The sequence below is a fragment of the Heterocephalus glaber genome, unplaced genomic scaffold (genome assembly GCF_053883595.1).
Source record: "Heterocephalus glaber isolate CG9 unplaced genomic scaffold, H.glaber_assembly_v1.0 deba00000676, whole genome shotgun sequence".
Taxonomy (NCBI): Eukaryota; Metazoa; Chordata; class Mammalia; order Rodentia; family Bathyergidae; genus Heterocephalus; species Heterocephalus glaber.
The window spans coordinates 22,990-43,757 of NW_028258156.1; the positions used below are offsets into that span (position 1 = coordinate 22,990).

At 41.6% G+C, this 20,768-nt stretch overlaps 1 long non-coding RNA gene across 1 annotated transcript; it reads left to right on the forward strand.

Annotated features, from left to right (window-relative positions):
* Window positions 1-601: 601 nt before the first annotated feature.
* LOC147829197 (uncharacterized) lies at window positions 602-10,462 on the forward strand. Its single transcript, XR_015449307.1, has 10 exons — window positions 602-1,003; window positions 1,975-2,075; window positions 3,179-3,254; window positions 3,471-3,565; window positions 4,289-4,353; window positions 4,784-4,846; window positions 7,485-7,644; window positions 7,926-7,985; window positions 8,411-9,390; window positions 10,044-10,462. It is a non-coding gene; the product is annotated as an uncharacterized LOC147829197 (long non-coding RNA).
* The last annotated feature ends 10,306 nt before the right edge of the window (window positions 10,463-20,768 follow it).

A 20,768-nucleotide genomic window follows, 5' to 3' on the forward strand; every position in this document is an offset into this window, starting at 1 on the left:
ATTGTTAGGGGCATCATAACTGTCTGAGAGTTTTGGGAGCAATGCTACATAATTCTAGTGAAAAATCATTTGAGTAGGCCTAGTTCTCCTCCATACAGCCAAGCTAGGACATTCCAGGCATAATTGCATTTTGGCCTCTGGTCACAACTGAGACCTCAGTGATCCCCCTCCCCCCCATGCCGCAATCTCCAGGACAAAACCACACCTGTGGGAGGAACCAAATCTTCATCTGCATAATTCCTCATTGTTCTTAGATTTCCACTGCCCCCCAGCTTTTTGTTACACCTTGTTTATCCCAATGTGAAGTACTGAACTCTATTTTTCACTTGTTACATTTGTTTCCCCATGTACTGAATAAAAGGTGCTGCAAGCTAGACGGTTTTTGTCTTTGCCACCCAGAGCAGCACTGATCAGACCCAAAGCTCAGCTTCTTCTCAGTCTCATTTGTCTACCTTTCCTGTAATTTGCCGTGTGCTGCCATGGCTCACAGGCGACTAGGACTTACTGCAGAGGTTCTGGTAATGTCCCCTTCCCCGTTCCCTACATGAGAGTGTTCATATTTTACAAAGATGAGGGGAAAGTCAGAGGTTGGGGCTGGGGAGGCTTCTCAGTGATTTTTCATGGAGATTTTGCTGGTTTCTGAGTGATGATGTGGGCTTTAAAAATATATGGACCATTTGATTTTCAGATACCTAGGCAATCAAGGTGATATTTGTGTTATCATGCTTTTTGTGTGTCAGGAAAAAAATTGTCAGTTGGGAAATAATGCTTTTTTTTTTATTCCTTAGCATTTAGACTTTAAATATAATGACTTTAGTAATAATCCTATTAATAACTATATGTGTCTTGGTAAGATATACTATTTTTTCCACAGTATTGGCCATTTAATCATTGAAGGTGTTATGTGAAGAGAATACGATGACTCTGAGAATGTTGCTGGTACTGAAGTTTTGATGGGATCCAAAGAGTGTTAACGGTTCCCTAATGATGAAAGTGGACCAAGGTTATTTGTTGGTATCTTGATAGAACAGATTGTGTCCTTAAATGTATTTATCACATGGATCTACTTAGGTTCCAGTTGGTCAAGACATCACTGTGTACATACATGTTTATTAATGGAGCTTTCCAGGTATCCAGGCAAGTGATAAGGAAGGATAGATAACACCCTTGACTAACACTGAGAAACCATGAAATTAGAACTGTGACACTGGAACTTGTGTTCTCAAGTCTTTTGCTGTCCCATCAAGCTCTTTCCAAGTACATGGAGATGAGCTGCTGTTACATTTCTCATTAAAGATGTTGTTTCCAGACATCAAGGCAATTAATGATACTGTTGAAATTCTACTGAAATTGTTTTTGGTATGTGTGCAGATGAAATAATGGCCAGCTTAAGTGGGAACACTCAGCTTAACTGAGGGTGATTCTGCATGTGGGTGACCCACCTAAGGATTGTTGCCAGAACTGCATAAAAGGAGGATAGGAGGGGAGGAATGCTGGCTGCTGATTTCCCAGGAGAAGCTTTGTTGGAACTGGAACTCAGTGGCTTTTCTTGCTGTTGCTCCCTCAGTGGGTGGGTGGGTGGGGGGTGCTGGTCTTTGTCTTTGTCTTGAGCATCACTCCCTGGTTCCAGTGCAGATCCCTCAGTGTTCTGGCACAGATTGTTCACCCTGCCGGCATAGACTTTTGAGCTTCTACCACTGGCCCTTGGGCCTTTTGGTGCAGATTCTTGATATGAACTTGCATGAGACATTGCTGAGGGCTGTAGGCCTCTGGCTGGACTCATGTGGAATATTATGTGGAAAGATCTATTGCACTTTTCTGGGTTTGACTTTTTGGGAGAATATTGTAAGACAGTCCTATAAATTTGTATATCCTGTGGTAAATCTGTTTCCTTGGAAACACCAACTAGAACAGTATGTTTATAGGTAAAAAATAAATTTGTAACAGTAAACATGGATTTTTCTTTATTTGCAGGTATAGACATGCAATGAGATGTGCACCAAACACTGGGATTTTTAGATTTCTGTCAAGACCTTATAGTAACCCTTTCAACTGTTGGTCAGCACACCATGTAGGTAGGTGGTTTCATGTAGGTTCTGATGTAGGCCCAGACCACAGCACAGCTTGGCAATCTTACTGGTTTTACCTTCTCAAGTATTCTTAAAGATGTATTTTCTAAAGCCTTTGCAGATTTCTATCATGAGATCACAGTTAATCTAACATCAGCCTTTAATGGCAGACATTGATGTTATGCAAACAAGTGCTGATGTAGACCAAAACTAAAGCACAGACCACCTGATCTTCAGATCACATGAGGCAAGTGGTTATGGTTTCCCTACCACTTGCCATCATGATTTCTTTGCCAGTATTCAGGCGAGGAATAATAACATCCTTAGGAACACTTGAAACCATGCAGTTTCTTTTCTGTATTTCAGAGAATGTGTAACCCTGTAAGGAGGTTGCACATATCCAGGTATTTATCACATAGTCCCAACTATAGTAATCATAGGAACTAGGCAGATATTCCACAAAGAAATGTTGTCTTATCTGACATTATCCTTGACCTTGGAGAACCACAAGAATCCAGGCAGAGTTCTGTGATCATGGATGTAATAGAAGCTATTTAACAGTTCCTGGTAGGTTGTGTCTTGATTCCTGTCAAGGGTTAACAGTGAACTTAAAAAGTTCATTATCAGGAGATATTTCTGTGTTAGAGTAAATATTTTCATGTACAGCACATGCCAGACCGACCATTAGATCATCAAATATCTGGGTCAGTGATGTTTGTTTCCCTACAATTTTTATCATATGATTTAAAAATGTAAGTATGTAGATAAGGAATGGAGTATTTCATATTCTAGAAACCATATTATTGCATTATCTTACATTTAGAGAGAATTTACCCTGGGAATTTCAAATGACTTTCATGTACTCAGGTTATTATTATGCATTTATGCATCATGGTAGTTAACAAGTTAAATATTAGCAGTCATGAGATAATGAGGTTTGGAACAATGATGTTCATCATAAAATAATCAAGAATACAAGTAGAGTTGATGAGTCCAGGTAGAAATGAAATCTTGCAATAATGACAATAAAGAAAGTTATTTGAAGGGTCCCAGTAGAAAAGTCTTACCATACATATACTTGTCACCCGTGTTTTTACATTTTCATGCAGATACAGTGGTAAGTCTCATGATGACCAACACTGGCAGTTTGTTGAACCCATGACCATGATGATCAAGAGGGATATTGTAAGTGTGGGGTTCTTACATTTATTTTAGCATGTTTCCTGTACATACTTAGTAAAGGAATGATTCTGTTTACCACTGCTAGTAACAAGTAGCTTATTATATACAGTTTTGATAAACTCTGAATTTAATCCTAGGAGGTGTGGAGGCATATGTAGGGATCCATGTAAGTTATTCAACTGATCCACATCACAGTATTGACCATAATTTTTTCTACAGGTAGCCAGCCAAGAGAAAATGGTGTGAAGAACAACATCTCTGACCTTGAAGTTCTAAAGATCTAAGTACTTCAGTTGGTTTCCCTGATGATGGAGGTGACCAAAATTTTAAAGTTGTCCTGTTTTTCTCCCCTCAGGAGAAAGATGCTGCATCCTAAACGCACATCTCAAAGTGTTATCTAAGATTCCAACAGTTATTAAATTATAGTGATTGAGCTTAAGAATGGTAATTTATGAGATGTTATGACTAACCTGGTAATTAAGAAATTGTCCCTACCAAGATGCCAACAAATAACCTTCAGATTTCTTGGTAAAGTGGATGGGATATCTAACACAAAGTTACCCTGGCTTTTTGGCAGGTATTCCATTAAGTTTTATCCTAGTGTACAGGTTTGTTGGCTTGAAATCATTAGAGGCATTTCTTATTTTTTGGTATTTATATCATGAATGATGCTTTTGAACTCCTGTGGTAAGCTCTGCTTAGAACACAGTTCAAAATAGGATTTGTTGGTAACGCTTTTTGTAAATATGAGATTGTACTATGGACTTATTTAGAGATTGTGATAGGTTATTGTATAGGGATGCAGGTAATTGACCATATTTCCTATCCCCTAGTATTGACCATGGGAATTTTGCTAGTGTTTCTTCCAAACAAGATGATATTTCTTAGTAGGCTTTTACCTCAGTGTTCAGCTTTAGCCATGTAATTGTGATAAGAATATGATTTGTCATGTTGAATGCCATGACCAAGGGAATGTGTCAATGTCTTCCTTGAATAACATAGGTTCCAAAATCTTTTTTTATGATTTGATTTTCAAGTTCCTCTGAAGACACTGTGATTATCCTACCCACGGGAGTGAGTAAAGTACATAGAGGGTTATGAGGTAAGTGCTGAGGTACCCTAAACCAGATCTTCATCCATAGAGGAAAGGGATGAGGGTGTCCTGACTATTACTAGAGTTAGTGGTCACTGCTCCTATAAGAAATAATTTTGTCCTTCACAGTTCTAGTAAATATGAGTTTATCCTTTATATGCCATAGGGAAAATTGGTGTTTTAGCAAGGACTGCTGAGGGAGTGATTATGAACTGGTTAATAGAAATTATCGTGGAACTCTAGGACTGCAGTAAGCATAGGTTAATTTCCAGGGTGTGGAGATGACAAAGTATGGGCTCTCTGACAATACTCTTTTTGTTTGGTGAATCCAAGTATCCTGAGGAGTTTAGCTGTCCTTTAGCAATGGGCATTAAAAAGGGAGTGGGCTCATGTTCTGACACAGCACCTTCTATGCTAAACTGGCTTTGTATTTATTCAGATGCCCTTCAAGAGAACACAGTGATCCAGAAAAGATGGTTGTTGCAGTCACCCTAGTAACAAGGTAAATGATAAAATGGTCATAGTCCAGTGAAGGCTGTTTGATCTTCTATAATCCTGGCAAGTTCCTAACTAGGTGCTCAGATGTTAAGGTCTTGGCTAGTGTATTGGTCTGGGATGATATAGTCACTCACTAGTGACATCTCATTTTCAGCAATTCATTTTATGACTGTGTTAGGTTTTATTAGATTCCCCCACTTCTGGTGATACATGTTTTCAAAACATATTATCATCTTAATATTACAAGGATACATCAAATGTCATTGCATCTTTTCTGGAATGTAATAGATGTAATATGCTTGTATTGCTACTGGTGGAGAAGAGATTTATGTAATTTTCACGGAGTCCATCTCTGAAATATTGTCCTTGGAAGGTTTGCATGTATCACTGAAGACAGACAACACTCTCTTACAAGGCTTTATCCATGGACACCTTCAAGTATCTAGATAACGTAAGTGGATGCTAAAATGATGAAGTGACATAGGGAATTTGGAGTTGTATAAGTGCAAATGAGACATATACCAAATCAGAAGTCTATGACAAGAGTCCATAGATGGGTGAATACATCACAGCAAGCAAAATAAGTTTGTAAAGTAGAACACGACTGATCTCTCTATAAGTGCTAACGTGGGCATTCACCACATCACAGGAAATCAGATCTTCATATACAGGGATGAGTGATGAGGATGTCCTTGACCCTTGTTACTGAGGTTTTGCTACAAGTACTAATGGATGAAATGAGAGACATGATGAAAATATCTAGTGAATGCAATACTGCATTTTGTATGAGACAGAAATGAATATTGAACGTGTACAATTTCAGGGATCCACCGCATCATGGTTGGATGTAGACATGGTGGTGTTACAACACAACAGTGAACGTTGAAAAATTTACAGATGGCTCTATTACACATTTGGACATGCCAGAGAATACAATTTACATAGAATTAAGGACTCTATTAACACATAGCTGAAGGATGCCTTTCTGTTTCTGGGTGAGGGGCAGAAAGAGTCAGTGACATGGAAGAGCAAGATGAGAGCTAAATGACAGTTTTCTGTAGGTGCTTTCAAGTTAATGGAAGTGATCAATTGAATGAGTGTGTTGAAAAAACCTTGAACAAACCAAGGAAAAACAAAAGTATAAATTACAGCCCATTGGCACCCATCCAATCTTCAATATCCAGGTGGCTAGCATAAGGGTAACAGCCCAATGAGATGTTGTCATGTACTGGATTCTTATGCTGGGAAGGTCACTGTGACTGTCGAGTTCTGAGCTGACCCCACATTCACACATCAGAGACCTTATTTTCAGATGTGATTTTCATTGTTGATAGTGAAACTCTGAGGTAGTCTCCTTTATTTGGCAAGTGTGAGGTTAAGGGGCTCATTCCTATCAGGGTGTAGAGTCAGGTGCTACTGAATCCAGGCCGAAAGTGTGCCTTTAAACTGGGCATGGTAAAGGGGAACCAAAGAGGGTGGAGGGGGAGAGGAAAGAAGAAAGAAAGAAAAGAAAATAGAAGAAAAAATGGAAACAAAGCTTTTGTTAATAAAGGAGAAGGAGAGAGGTAGAGGGAGGGGAGGAGAATGGGAAAAAAAGAAGAAGATACATCATGAACAGGTACAAATTCCCTGTGATAAATGCTATCATTATGTTTACCTGAAATGTACTAATAAATTTTTTGCTTCAAAAAAAAGAAGAAGAACAACAACAAACTAGGCATTGTAGAGAAAAAGCAAGGATTCAGATAATTATCCTAGAGTAGTTCCCTGAGATACAGATTGTAACAGTTTGTCCGGTGTCTACTCAGGAGTGTCCATTTTCTCTTCTCTGGCTTTCAGTGTGCATAAATGAGGGCCCTTGTAGTGGTGATGGACACCTGAGTAATCCCATGATGTGCGGATTGTGCAGATGGAGAAAAAGAAGGGCATAGGATAAAGTACAGGATGGGTTCTTTCAGGTGTGTTTTCTAGTGACGGGTCCAGACCTCACAGCCAGGAAAGGCCAGACCCTGGAACCTCACCAGGATCCAGATAGCAGCAAGTATGGCCTCCATCACAGCACAGGGAATGGATCTTCCTAGGCTTCAGTGGAGCATGTTGGGGCCCTGAGTGTAACCGATACCATATTTTGTGTGAATAAATTCAAGTATAAAAGACTAACAAATCAGAAATCTAGTCTGTGTGAGTTTTCTTTTTGTATAGGGCGGGGAAAGTACTGTTCAAGGTCCCTGTGTCCTGGGATTGCTTGCTTACTATATGCAGTGACATGCTTGAGTACCAGACTGCTGAGAAAGAAGCACAGGTAACTTGCAGGCACCCACTTGATGAGGATCAGAGCCTTGGGATGATAGTCTTCCCTCAGTTTCAATCTGGTATGCGGTGGAGTGGAAACCTCCCACACTAGTGGTGGTTGTCAATGAATCGAGCACATTGTATGCTTGCAGAACATGCTGTATCCTTTTAGCATGGTCTTGTTCCTTTTCCCTTCATGGATACAGAGTGATCAAGAAGTTGGCTGATGTACACTTACGGAAGGCCAGGGAAATACCACCATGGGTACAAGCTGATCACTAGGCCAGATGTCTGTATCCAGGTCAGAAGGAGCCTCTGGCTAACCTGGTATTAACATGTTTCATCACCAGGTATCCTGCCAAAAGGTCTTGGGAGATGCTGCTACCCTCAGCCATGCAACACCTTCTTCTTTACTGATGTACATTGTGGGAGGGCACTTGGGCACACTTTGCTTTTCCCCACTGATTCACCTGTGTGCCAGTGAAGGTGAAATCTTCCCAGTGGCTGCTGGTAAGTGTCCCATTTTCATGTAGGGGAACTGACCCATAATGTAGTTTTCATGTTGGCTAGGTGGATGGGGAGGCCAGGATTCTTGCTAACATCCACCATGAATATTGAGCCTTAGAACTTCTGCAGGTTACCTTCAAGTGAGAAAGAATTCTCTTACCATATTTTTTCTAGGAAACACCCCTGAGACTGAGGTGTTAAAGCAAAGGGGCCACAGTCTAACACAATGACCTCCACAATCCTCACATGGACTAAATCAGTATTCTCTGGTGTCATTTTCACAGGGACAGTCTTGTCACAGTGAGCAGCACAGTATAATCAGGTGGATGCATACAGACATCCAGGTAAGTGTGGGCTTGTGCCCAGGCCACCTCCACATGTGTGAGTAAGTGACAAAGGTGTGGCTTGGCATTTGTAACCCACTGCTTGATTTGAAGTTGCTCAAGTAAGGAAGGATGGAATCCACAGCAATGCCACTCTCTGGGAGGGGACCCTTGGCACAGCTTATGTGAAAAGGATGGTAAAAGAGTGAGCACTTAAGAAGACATGGTGTCTAGGTTTGGGTGCTTGCTGTGTCCCAGCCGGGGGGCTCTAGCACGGGAGAGTCTGCAGGGGTACACTTAGGAGAGGTTTGACTGTGGGGACAGGATTGTTTTCATGCAGTTATCCCAGCAGCCAGGTACATTTCCAGTGTGAGTCAGTGGTTTTTGTGGGAATTGAAATGCTCATTGACTCAACACTGACTTTGTCTTCTCCATGTTTTCTGCAGGTTCCTTCAAGGGAAGATGAGCAGACTATGGCTGGAACTGCATGCAGGTGTCAGGTGAGAATCAGCATGCCGGTACCTCATTGGGCACCAAGTGATGGTCTGTATTCAGATGGATGTGAAGAGGGTGTGCATGAGGTATTCGCATGTTTCCTAGACATGCACCCTCTAAGGTCTTGACTACTGAGTGGTTCAGAGTTTGTGCCACATTCAGCATCGTAGCCTTTTTTTCTGTGACAGATTGGCTATTGATGGTGAACCTCTGATTCTGCCCTCTTCATCGACAAGTGTGGTTCTCTGTGCCTTCTTGCTGTCACGAGGAAGCATCAGATGCTATTGGTTCCCTTCCAGGAGAGATGATGTGTATTTCATACTTGTCCCACTAGGGGAGTAAGCAGGGCATGAGCTCACTGTGACAGAGTGGGTCCCTGAGATGGGGATTGGAGTGAATTGGGAGGTATCTCCTCAAAGGCATCCATTACCATGGCATGGCTAGTTTGTTGACAAGAAGGAGGGAGGAGCACGGTGGTGGTGATGGAACCTGAATGATAGGATGACATGAGAGTTGTACAGGTAGACACGGAGGAGACCACAAAGGGTAGAATCTCTTGTGCTTCTTTTCCAGTGAGGGAGTCCACAGCTCATGGTGAGCCCTGAACATCACCAGGATCTGTATAAGGACAGCCATGGACCTTCACTGCAGCATAGGCAGGGAATATCCATGGCCTTCACTAAGTGATATTGGGGTCCCTGATGTGGAGTCGTGGTGTAGTGGTGTTGCTGTGACTTTGCTTTAGGTTCTGGAGCCCAGGAGAGCAATGAAGGAAGAACTGAGCCAATCCACTGACCCTGAATTTTTCCTTCATGTATAGTGAAGTAAAATGAATGTTGATGTTCTCTACATCCTTGGAGTGCTTATTCTTTGGTCCAGTGGTGTTGTGATGGACCACCCTGCCCAGGAGAAAGCACAGAATTCTTTGCAGGTCAGTAGTTGATGATAATGAGTCTCAGGATGAGAGCTTTGCACTCGAATTGCTTCTGGTATCAGAGTGAAGAGAAAGCCTTTGTGCCAGTGGTGATGCCAGAGCACAGCACAGTGTTCTTGCAAAGCAAAGGATAAGGTTTTAGCACGGTGTGGTTTGCCTTCCTTTCAGATATCTGCAGTGATGAAAAAATGTTTGTTGTGGTGAGATTGTTGATGATAGATGAGACCTCTGTGCATGTAGCCTGGCTACAGGGCATGATATTCCTTAGAAAGGTAAAAAATGAGCCTCTGTGCAACCTGGCCATGTGATGTTTTTTCACCATGAATGCTGCTGAGGGCCAGAGTCATGATCAGGTCTTGTGAGATCTTCAGCCATGGAATATCTTAGTTTTTTCTGATGAAATTTGGAGAAGGGACTTTTCTTTTCCCTGCTGTTTGACATGTATGTCAGTGGAGGTAAAACAGTAGAGACTTCTCAATGGCTATGAGGCTGCATCCCATTGTCATGTAGAATTGCTGGACCATTCTTCATGGCCAAATGTGCTTTTCATGCTCACAGTCAGAGAGAGGAAGGTAGAAATTATTGATAGTATCCAAATATTCATCACTATAGTTATTGACCCTCAGAACTTCTTCATATTTTCATTTAAGGGAGAAAGAATTCTCTTAGCAGGCTTTATCCTTGGAGTTCTGGAAAGACCCATGTCTTTAAGCAAGGAAGTAGTTTTTTTTAAGTTCTTTTATTGGTACATTTTAGGTATACAATTCATTTACATTTATCATTGGGTGTTTGTACCTGTACATGATGTATCTTGGTTCTTATTTTTTCCTCATTACCTGTGCACCCTTCACACCCTCCACCCTTCCATATTTACATAGATTTCATTTCCATTTTTTTTCTTTTCTCATAGTCTTTCCTTTCCCTCTTTTCCTTTCCCCTTCCCCTCCTTTCACTCCTTCGTCTTTGGACCTTTTTTCCTATTTCAAATTATCAATTATTCATTTTAATCATTTTAACCCTTGTTTACACTCTCAGTTTCTCACACTAGTGAAACTATTTGGCATTTACACATGTGTGTTCTATTTATTTCACTTAAGAGTATGGCCTTGATATGCATCCATTTAGCTATCAATGACTCTAGTTTGTCATTCTTTATGTCTGAGTAGTACTCCATTTTATGAATAAACCACATTTTCTTTATCCAGGTTCCAGTTGATGGGCACTTGGGCTGCTTCCAAGCTTTAGCTATTACAAACTGTGCCACAATATACATGGGTGCACATATATCACTGTGGTATGATTCTTTGAATTCTTTGGGGAAGATATCCAGCAGGGGACTAGCTGGGTCCAATGGGACCTCTAGTCCTAGTTCTTTGAGGTATCTCCATACTGACTTACACAGCGGTTGCACCAGTCTGCACTCCCACCAACAATGGAGAAGGGTTCCTTTCTCTCCACACCCCTGCCAGCATTTGTTATTGGTTGATTTCTTGATAGCAGCCATTCTTTCTGGGGTGAAGTGGAATCTCAGTGTTGTTTTCATCTGCACCTCTCAAACGATGAGTGATGTTGACCAGTTTTTCATATATTTGTTTGCTGCTTTTACTTCCTTGTCTGAGAAATGTCTGTTCATTTCAGATGCCCATTTTTGAACTGGGTCTTTCAAATTGGGGGGTCTGATTTTTTTCACTTCTTTATACAATTCTAGATAGTAGTCCTTTGTCTGAGGTACAGCTGCAAAAAATTTTTTCCCATATTGTAGGTTGTCTGTTAGCTCTGTTGGTGGTTTCTTTTGCAGTGCAGAAGCTTTTTAATAAGATGAGATCCCAGTTGTTGATTCTTTCTACTAGTTCCCGTGCTACTGAGGTTTTGTTCATGAAGTCTTTTCCTATGCCAATGTCTTCAAGAGTTCTACCTAACTCATCTTCCAGCAAGTTTAGTGTTTCTGTCTTAATATTTATATCTTTAATCCACTTCAATCTTAGTTTAGTGCATGGTGATAGGTGTGGGTCTAGTTTTAATCTTTGGCAGGTTGAAATCCAGTTTTTCCAACACCATTTATTGAACAGACTATCTTTCCTCCAATGATGGTGATTGGCTCCTTTGTCAAAGATGAGGTACCTGAGCATGTCTGGAGTGGTTTCTGCATCTTCTAATCTATTCCACTGATCCTCGGGTCTGTTCCTTTGCCAATACCATGCTGATTTGATCACAGTAGCTTTGTAGTAGAGTTTCAAGTTGGGGATTGTGATATCCCCAGCCATGTCTCTGTTGCCTAGAATTGCTTTAGCTATTCTGGGTCTCTTCTGGTTCCAAATGAATTTTTGGATTGTTTTCTCTAGTTCTGTGAAGTATATTGTTGGAATATCGATGGACATTGCATTGAATTTATATAGCAGTTTTGGAAGTATGGCCATTTTCACTATATTGGTTCTTCCTACCCAGGAGCAAGGGATATCTTTCCATTTTCTTGTATCCTCTTCAATCTCTTTTATCAGAGTGCTGTAATTTTCAGTGTAGAGGTCTTTTGCTTCATTTGTTAGATTGACTCCTAGATATTTCATTATTTTGGATGCTATTGTGAAAGGAATTGTTTCCCTAATTTCTCTCTCAGTGAGTCTGTTATTTGTGTACACGAAGGCTATTGTTTTTTGAGTGTTGACCTTGTATCCAGCTACTCTATGGAATCTGTCAATTAACTCTCGAAGTCTTTTGGCTGAGTTTTTTGGGTCTTCTTTTATTTATTTATTAAACTCTTTTATTGGTACATTGTAGGTATACAACACAATTACATTTCTTATTGGGAATTGTACCTTTACATGATGCATCTTGGTTCTTATTTTTCCCCATTCCTAGCCCTCCCTTCACCCCCTCAACCCTTCCCTATTTACAAAGACTTTATTTCCATTTTTTCCATTTCTCATCATTTTTCCTTTCCCTTCTTTCCATTCCCCTGACCCTCCCACTACTCTTACCACTTTGGAGCTTTTCTTCCTATTTTGCGTTGTCAGTTATTCATTCTAATTGTTGGTACATTTTAGGTATACAATATAATGACATTCATCATTGGAAATTTGCACCTTTACATAGTCTCTCTTGGTTCTTATTTTTCACCCTTGCTCAGCCCTCCCTTCAACCCCTCCAGTCCTCCCTATTTACAAAGATTTTGTTCCTATTTTTCCATGTTCTCATATTAATCCCATTCTCTTCTATCCTTTCCCCAATCCCTCCCACTTCCTTCCCCTTTGCCCCTTTTCTTCCTATTTCACATTACCTATTATACATTTAGTCCTTATTTACACTTTCAGTTTCTCACACCAGAGAAACTATTCGGTATTTATTCATGGGTGTCCTATTTATTTCACTTAGGATTATCACCTCAATGTGCATCCACTTAGCTATAAATGTATCTAATTTCTCATTTTTTATGGCTGAGTAGTACTCCATTTTATTAAAAAACCACATTTTCTTAATCCAGTCTCCAGTTGATGGGCATTTGGGCTGTTTCCAAGTTTTAGCTATTACAAACTGTGCTGCTATGAACATGGGTGCACATATATCACTGTGGTATGATTCTTTAAATTCTTTGGGGGATATCCTCAGCAGTGGAATAGTGGGGTCAAATGGGACTTCCCGTCCTAGTTCTTTGAGGTATCTCCATACTGATTTCCACAGTGGTTGCACCAGTCTACACTCCCACCAGCAGTGGAGCAGGGTTCCTCTTTCCCCACAGCCCCGCCAGCATTTGTTATTGGTTGATTTCATGATAGCAGCCATTCTTTCTGGAGTGAAGTGGAATCTCAGCATTGTTTTCATTTGCATCTCTCAAATGACCAGTGATGTTGAACATTTTTTCATGTATTTATTTGCTATTTCTACTTCTTTGTCTGAGAAATGTCTGTCCATTTCAGATGCCCATTTTTGGATTGGGTCTTTAAATTTGGGAGGTCTGATCTTTTTAAGTTCTTTATAGATTCGAGATAGTAGACCTCTGTCTGAGGAAGAGAGGGTGAAGATTTTTTCCCACATTGTGGGTTGTCTCTTCACACTGCTGGTGGTTTCTCTTGCTGTGCAGAAGCTTTTTAATAAGAAGAGATCCCACTTGTTGATTGTTTGTGCTAGTTCACAGGCAACTGAGGTTTTGTTCATAAAATCTTTTCCTACACCGATGTCTTCAAGGTTTCTACCTAACCTCTGTTCCAAGTCGTTGAGTTTCTATTTTAGTATTTAGATATTTAACAAATTTTGATTTAAGTTTAGTGCATGGCAAAAGATATAGGTCTAGTTTTAATCTTTGGCAAATTGAAGCCCAGTTTTTCCAGCACCATTTATTAAAAAGGCTATCTTTCCTCCAGTGAGGGTGTTTGGCTCCTTTATCAAAGATGAGATGGCTGAGGGTGTCCGGCATTGTTTGTGCATCTTCTGATCTGTTCCACTGGTCCTCAGGTCTGTTTCTTTGCCTGTACCATGCTGTTTTCATCACAGTAGCTTTATAGTGTAGTTGAAGGTTGGTGATTGTGATACCCCCTGCCATGTCTCTGTTACCTAGGATTGCTTTTGCCATTCTGGGTCTCTTCTTGTTCCAAATGAATTTTTGGATTGTTTTCTCAAGGTCCTTGAAGTATGCTGCTGGGATCTCAATTGGAATTGCATTAAATCTATATAGCAGTTTTGGAAGTATGGCCATTTTCACTATATTAACCCTTCCTACCCAGGAGCAGGGGATGTCTGTCTATTTTCTGATAGCATCTTCAATCTCTTTTTTCAGAGTGCCATAGTTTTCACACAAGAGGTCTTTGATTTCTTTCGTTAGGTTCATTCCTAGGTGTTTCAGTATTTTGGATGGTATTGTGAAAGGAATTATTTGCCCTATTTCTCTCTCAGTGAGTCTCTCATTCATGTAGAGGAAAGCTATTGATTTTTGTGTGTTGACCTTGTAAGCAGCTACTTGGCTGAATTTGGTTATTAAGTCTAGAAGACTTTTGGTGGAGTTCTTGGGGTCTTCTATATAGAGTATCATGTCATCTGCAAATAATGACAATTTGACTTCTTCACTACCTATCTTTATTCCTTTTATTTCTTTCTCTTGTCTAATTGCCATGGCTAATGTTTCCAGAACTATATTGAACAAGAGTGGTGATAGTGGACATCCTTGTCTTGTTCCTGATTTGAGTGTGAAGGATTTCAGTTTTTGACCATTTAGTATGATATTGGCTGTTGGTTTTTCATAGATGGCTTCTATCAGTTTGAGGTAGAGACCATCTATTCCAATTTTTTGTAGGGTTTTTATCATAAATGCATGTTGGATTTTGTCAAATGCTTTTTCTGTGTCTATGGAGATAATCATATGGTTTTGTCCTTGGCTCTATTGATATAGTGTATTACATTGATTGATTTTCCTATATTGAACCATCCCTGCATCCCTGGGATGCATCCCACTTGATCAGGGTGTATGATCTTCTTGGTGATCTTCTGCATTCTGTTTGCCAGTATCTTTTTAAGCATTTTTGCATCTATGTTCATTAGTGAGATTGGCCTATAGTTCTCTTTTTCAGTTGGGTCTTTCTCTGCTTTGGGGATCAAGGTGATGCTTGCTTCTAAGAATGAATTGGGGAGTATTGCTTCTCTTTCAATTTCATTGAGGAGTGTAAACAATAGTGGCAGTAGTTCCTCTCTATATGTCTCGTAAAATTCAGCAGTGAAGCCATCAGGGCCTGGGCTTTTCTTAGTTGATAAGTTTTTAATGACATTTTCAATTTCATTGGTTGATATTGGGTTGTTCAGAATTTTTAGGTCTTCTTCATTCAACTTTGGTAATTCATATGTGTCTAGGAATCTGTCCATTTCTTGTGTGTTGTTCATCTTATTGGCATATAGGTTCTGGAAGTAGGTATTGATGATCCTCTGGATTTCTGCTGGGTCTGTTGTAATTTCACCCTTTTCATTCCTAATTGCATGCATTTGGGCCTTTTCTTTCCTTTCTCTTACAACGTTGGCTAAGGGTTTGTCAATTTTGTTGATTCTTTTGAAGAACCAACTCTTGGCTTCAATGATGTTTTGTATCATTCTCTTAGTCTCCTTTGCATTAATTTCTCCTCTGCTCTTTAAAATTTCCTCCCTTTTATGAGCTCTGGGGTTGTCCTGTTCTTCTTTTTCTAGAAGCTTGAGGTTCAGCATCAGGTTGTTATATTGGGCTTGTTCTATTTTCCTAATATGTGTATTCACTGCTATGGCTGTCCCTCATAAGACTGCTTTCATTGTGTCCCATAGATTCCAATATGTTGTATTGTCATTGTCATTTAATTGAAGGAACTGTCTGATTTCTTCTTTAATTTCCTCTGTGACCCACTGGTTATTCAGAAGTGTGTTGTTCAATTTCCACGTGGATATGAATCTTTTGAGTTTCTTTTGCTGTGGATCTCCAATTTCATCACACTATGGTCTGATAATATACAGGGGACAACTTCAACTCCTTTGCATTTACTTCAGCATGTTCTATATGTGAGTGTGTGGTCTATTTTTGTGAATGAACCATGTGCAGCTGAGAAGAACGTGTATTCTGATTTTGTGGGGTGGAAGACTCTGTAAGCATCTGTTAAGTTCATTTGTTCAAGAGTTTGATTGAGTTCTAGTATTTCATTGCTTATTTTTTGTCTAGTTGATCTATTTGTGACAGAGGGGTGTTGAGCTCCCTCCACTTTGAGAGTGGCATGGTGCCATGCTGGAATCCTCTCCCGTGGCAGGAGATGTGAATAGGTTGATGGAACACATTCTTTTTTTTTTTCCTGTGAGCAGTTCTGAGCCATTTTGGAAGCATCCCATTTCTGGGAGTGACCATATGGTGGCCAGGAAGCCACCTCCACTTTGGTAGTGTAGTGGGCCCATGCCATAATCCTCCACTGTGGCAGGAGATGTGTAAAGTAGATCAAGTGCATTCTGCTTTTTATCATGAGCTGTTCTGAGCCATTCTGGAAGCATCCCTTTAGGTGGCATTGGACATACTGTGGACAGCAAGCTGCCTTGACTACTGGAGCATGGTATTGCCAGACCAGAATACTCTGCCATACCAGGAGGTGGGGTATAGCAGGTCAAAAGATTTCTCTTTTTTCCTGTGAGTGTTTCTGAGCCTTTACAGTAGCATCCCGTAAACTGTGATCATCAGTAGGGTGGCCCGGAGTCTGCCTCCACTCTGGGAGCAGCATGGTGCCATGTCAGAATCCTCCTCCTTTGCAAGAAATTTGGTAACATAGATTGAACACATTCTGATTTTTCCTGTGAGTGGTTCTGAGCCATTTTGGAAGCAACCTATTAGATGGGAGTGGCAGATGTTGGCCAGGAAGATGCCTCCATGGCAGTAGCGCAATTTGGCCATCCCCAAATATTCCCCTGTGGCAGGAGATGTTGTAAGGTGGGTGGAACGCATTCTCTTTTTTCCTGTGAGCTGTTCTGAGCCATTTCAGCAGCATCCTGTTAGCTCTGATCATCGGTACTGTGGCCAGGTGTCTGCCTTCAATTTGGGATCGGCATGGATCCAGGCCAGAATCCTCCCCCATTACAGGAAATTTGGTAAGGTATATTGAACACATTCTCTTTTTTGCTGTGAGCAGTTCTGAGCCATTTCAGAAGCAACCCATTAGCTGGGAGTGGTAGTATGTTGTCCAGGAAGATGCCCCCACTTGGAGAGTCTCACTATGCCATCCCAAAATGTTCCCCCATGGCAGGAGATGTGGAAAGGTGGATGGAACACATTCTCTTTTTTCCTGTGATTGGCTCTGATCCATTTCAGAAGCATCCCATTAAATGGGAGTGTCCATAACGTGGCCCAGAAACAGCCTCCACTAAGGTAGCAGCAAGGTACCATCCCACAATTTTTCCCCTTGCCAGGAGATGTGGGAAGATAGATAAAATGCAATCTCTTTTTTACTTTGAGAGGTTCTGAATCAATTTGGAAGCATCCTGTTAGCTGAGACCAGGCTTATGTCAAACTGAAAGGCACTTCCTTTACAGGAGCAGTGTAGTGCCAGGCCAGGAACATCCCCTGTGGCAGGAGATGTGGTATCACAGATCAAATGTAATCTCTTTTTCCTGTGAGAGATCCTGAGCCATTTCAAACCATCCTACTAGCTTGGAGTGGCTGTACAGTTGCTAGCAAGCAGCCTCCACATCGAGAGTGGCATTGTGACATACCAAAATATTCTCCCTTGGTGAGAGATGCAGTAAGGTGGATGGAACCCATTCTCTTTTTGCCTGTGAGTGATTCTGAGCCATTTTGGTAGCATCCCATTAGCTGGGAGTGAATGTACGCTGTCCTCAAAACTGACTCTTCTTTGGGAGCAATGTGTTCCCAGGCCAGAATCCTCCACCCTGGCAGCACATGTGGTGAAGTGGATGGAACGCATTTCTCTTTTCCTGTGAGCAGTTCTGAGCCATTTCAGAAGCATCCCATTACCTGGGAGCGGCCATACAGTGGCCCGGTAACCATGGTCCCCATGACAAGGTATCACTAGGGATCATGCAACATCTTAGAAAAAAGCCTAGAGTCCCAAGAGCTGATGGAGGAAAAGAGGCAGTTGTAGACATCCAGAGGAAATTGCCAGCACCCTCTTACTACTTAGCTTGGCCACTTGGTCCCAATGCTCCATCACCCTGGCCCTGTCTCCAGCCCTCGTGCTGGAACCCCCAAACAGGAGGTGATCCTGCAGTTGGCCACATGTACATAACAGAGCTTGAAGGGCCGGGGATGTAACTCAGTGGCACCATGCCTGCCTCACCAGCACAAGGTCCTGGTTCAATCCCCGGTACCAAAAGAAAAAAAAAAAAATGCCAAAACAACAACAACTCATAGTACAGCTTATATATATTACAAGTTTTAGATTTATATGCATTTAAGATGGCCACCCAGTTCTTCCATTTCCTGTTATTAATGTCATCCATTAGTCTAGTACATCCTGTACAAGGAGTGAGCAAATATTGATGTATAATTACTAACTAAGATCCACCTTCACCACTTGCTCTCCACAACAATCTGCAGTCCCGTCCGGGCTGCCACATTGCATTTCATTGTTGCATCCCTCAGAGGCCTCTTGACTGATGTTTTCACAATTTTTCCTTTTTTCATTTTGTATGAGCTGACAGTTTTGAAGATGACTGAGCTGATATCTTATAGAATGTCCCTAAATTTAAGTTTTCCTGATGTTTCCTTCCTGATTAGATGAGGGTTACATGTTTGGGTGTGTGGCTTTCTGCAGGTGTTCCATGTTCCTGACTGCACCCTCACCCTGGATTCTCCAGTGCACCTTTGGCTTAACTCTCACAGCTGCATGCACTGCCCTCTCAGGGACACCCAGCCTGGCCTGCCAGGCTTTCTTTTGAAATTTGGGTGGAAGCCTTCATGACTCAACTCTTGCATTCTGCATACCTGTGAAAACAGCACCCTGTAGATGACACAAAGTTCTACCACTGGCTCCAAGCAGTCCTTAGGCCTTTGTGCATCATGGCTGCAGAAGCATCCATGGGCCTGGATGGCTGAGCACCATGAACTGAATGAATCACAGGGAACCTGCCGAGGTGGCCCTTCTCAAGCAGGGTGCCCTGGGGCTCTCCTCTCAAAACAAAGTCTTTCCCTTTTGCAACTGTGAGCCTTGGAAAGGTTGGGCCTTGTGGGTTCCTTATATGTCTTCAGGACATCTTTTCCATTGTCCTATTGTAAAGTACTTGGATTCTTTTAGTGCTAATCTTTGATCCACCAGGCTGTCCATTGCTCCATCTTTACAGGCCTTTCTTTGGGGGGGGGGGGACTGAAATGTGTTTAAATGGGTTTTTGGTCCTCATTTTCAGCACAAACCTGGCTCAAAGTAGCAAGCAGCATCCATGCTACAGCCCGATATTTAGGCTACCTTGATATTTTCTCCATCAGATGAATGATTCTTCCACCCTTAGTATCAGTCTCACACAAATCTCAGGACATGAACACAATATAGTCATATTTTCTGCTGGAGCACAACACACATGGCCTGGATCCAACTGCCACTGGCATCCTTCTTCTCAACTGAAACCTCCTAAATCTGGCCTTTCTCATCTGCAATCTCTCTGCACCCTGGTCTTCTGAGCTCCAGCCAGAATCTTCCATCAAGCTCAGATTAGAGCATTCTAGGGCTGCTTCTCCAGCTGGCATCTCCAAACCTTTCCAAACTGCTGTGGACCACTTCCACAGGCCTCTGAACCACCTGGTGAGGTACAGTCGCTGCAGTGACCAGACTTCTTGTACCAACATCTGTATTGTTGTGCCCAGATTACGAAGTCCCAAAGACCACCAGGAGGCCGTTTCCGATGTAAGCACACGAGGGTCATTTATTCAAGCTTAAGCAGGGACTCTCAATTGTCACCAACACAGCGGATCAAGATTGAGAGCCCCGAGTTCCAAATTAGCAGGGTTTTTATTGAGATTACAGCAAGCTTTAGTCATTAGCAGCCATATGATTGGTTAACATTTAGCAAGTATGAAGTGTAGAATTTTGATTGGCTAGGCTCATTGGGGGTTGAAGGGGATTACGTATAGGTTTTTACAAGAAAAATGGGGACAAAGGTTAGTGGTCTACTGTCACGTACTGATGGTCAGCAGACATCTTGACTCATGGTCATGACCACCTTGTGTGGATAGTCAGCACGTTAACAGATTGTCCTATAGATAGTGGGCCCGGGACACTTGTTTCTAGGGCAAACAGATGGCTGAGTAATGAGTTTAGGAATCTTGAGTTACAGATCATGTCTTTTGTCCCAGATTAAGCACATTTAATCATTAATTTGAAAGAACAAAGTAGACTGCTCCATTTTGGACAAAATGGAGTAATTCTGGTCTCACATTCACAAAATGGAGTCACTTTTGGTCTCACAGTATCACCCACTTTCTTGTCCCTGAACACAATACTCAGCACTACACATTAAGGGAAGAGAGGTTTGTTTCAGCTCACATTTCAGTTCATAGTTAGCTAGTTCCAGGATGGCAGGATGGCATGTCAGAGGTGCACATTGATAGAAATGCTGCTTGCCTGGTGGAGGCCAGGAGGCACATGGTAAAGTGTGGGCCAGGGAGCAAGATACACCCTCCCAGGTCACACCCGGGCTGACCCACCTCTTCCAACCAGGCCCATATCCTGACACCAAGCCTGGCGTAGCACCCTCATCACCCAGTCACCCTCTGGAAGCCCTCACCTCTGGGTGCAAGGGGCTTGAGGGTGACATCCAGATAGAATCCATAACCTGTAGTTTCCATAAAAGGATGGAATTTCTGATAAGTGATCTAGAAGTGTTATAAGAAATCTATGAAATATTTAGAGCATAAAACCTTACAATTTATTGAAGACAATTTTCTTTTC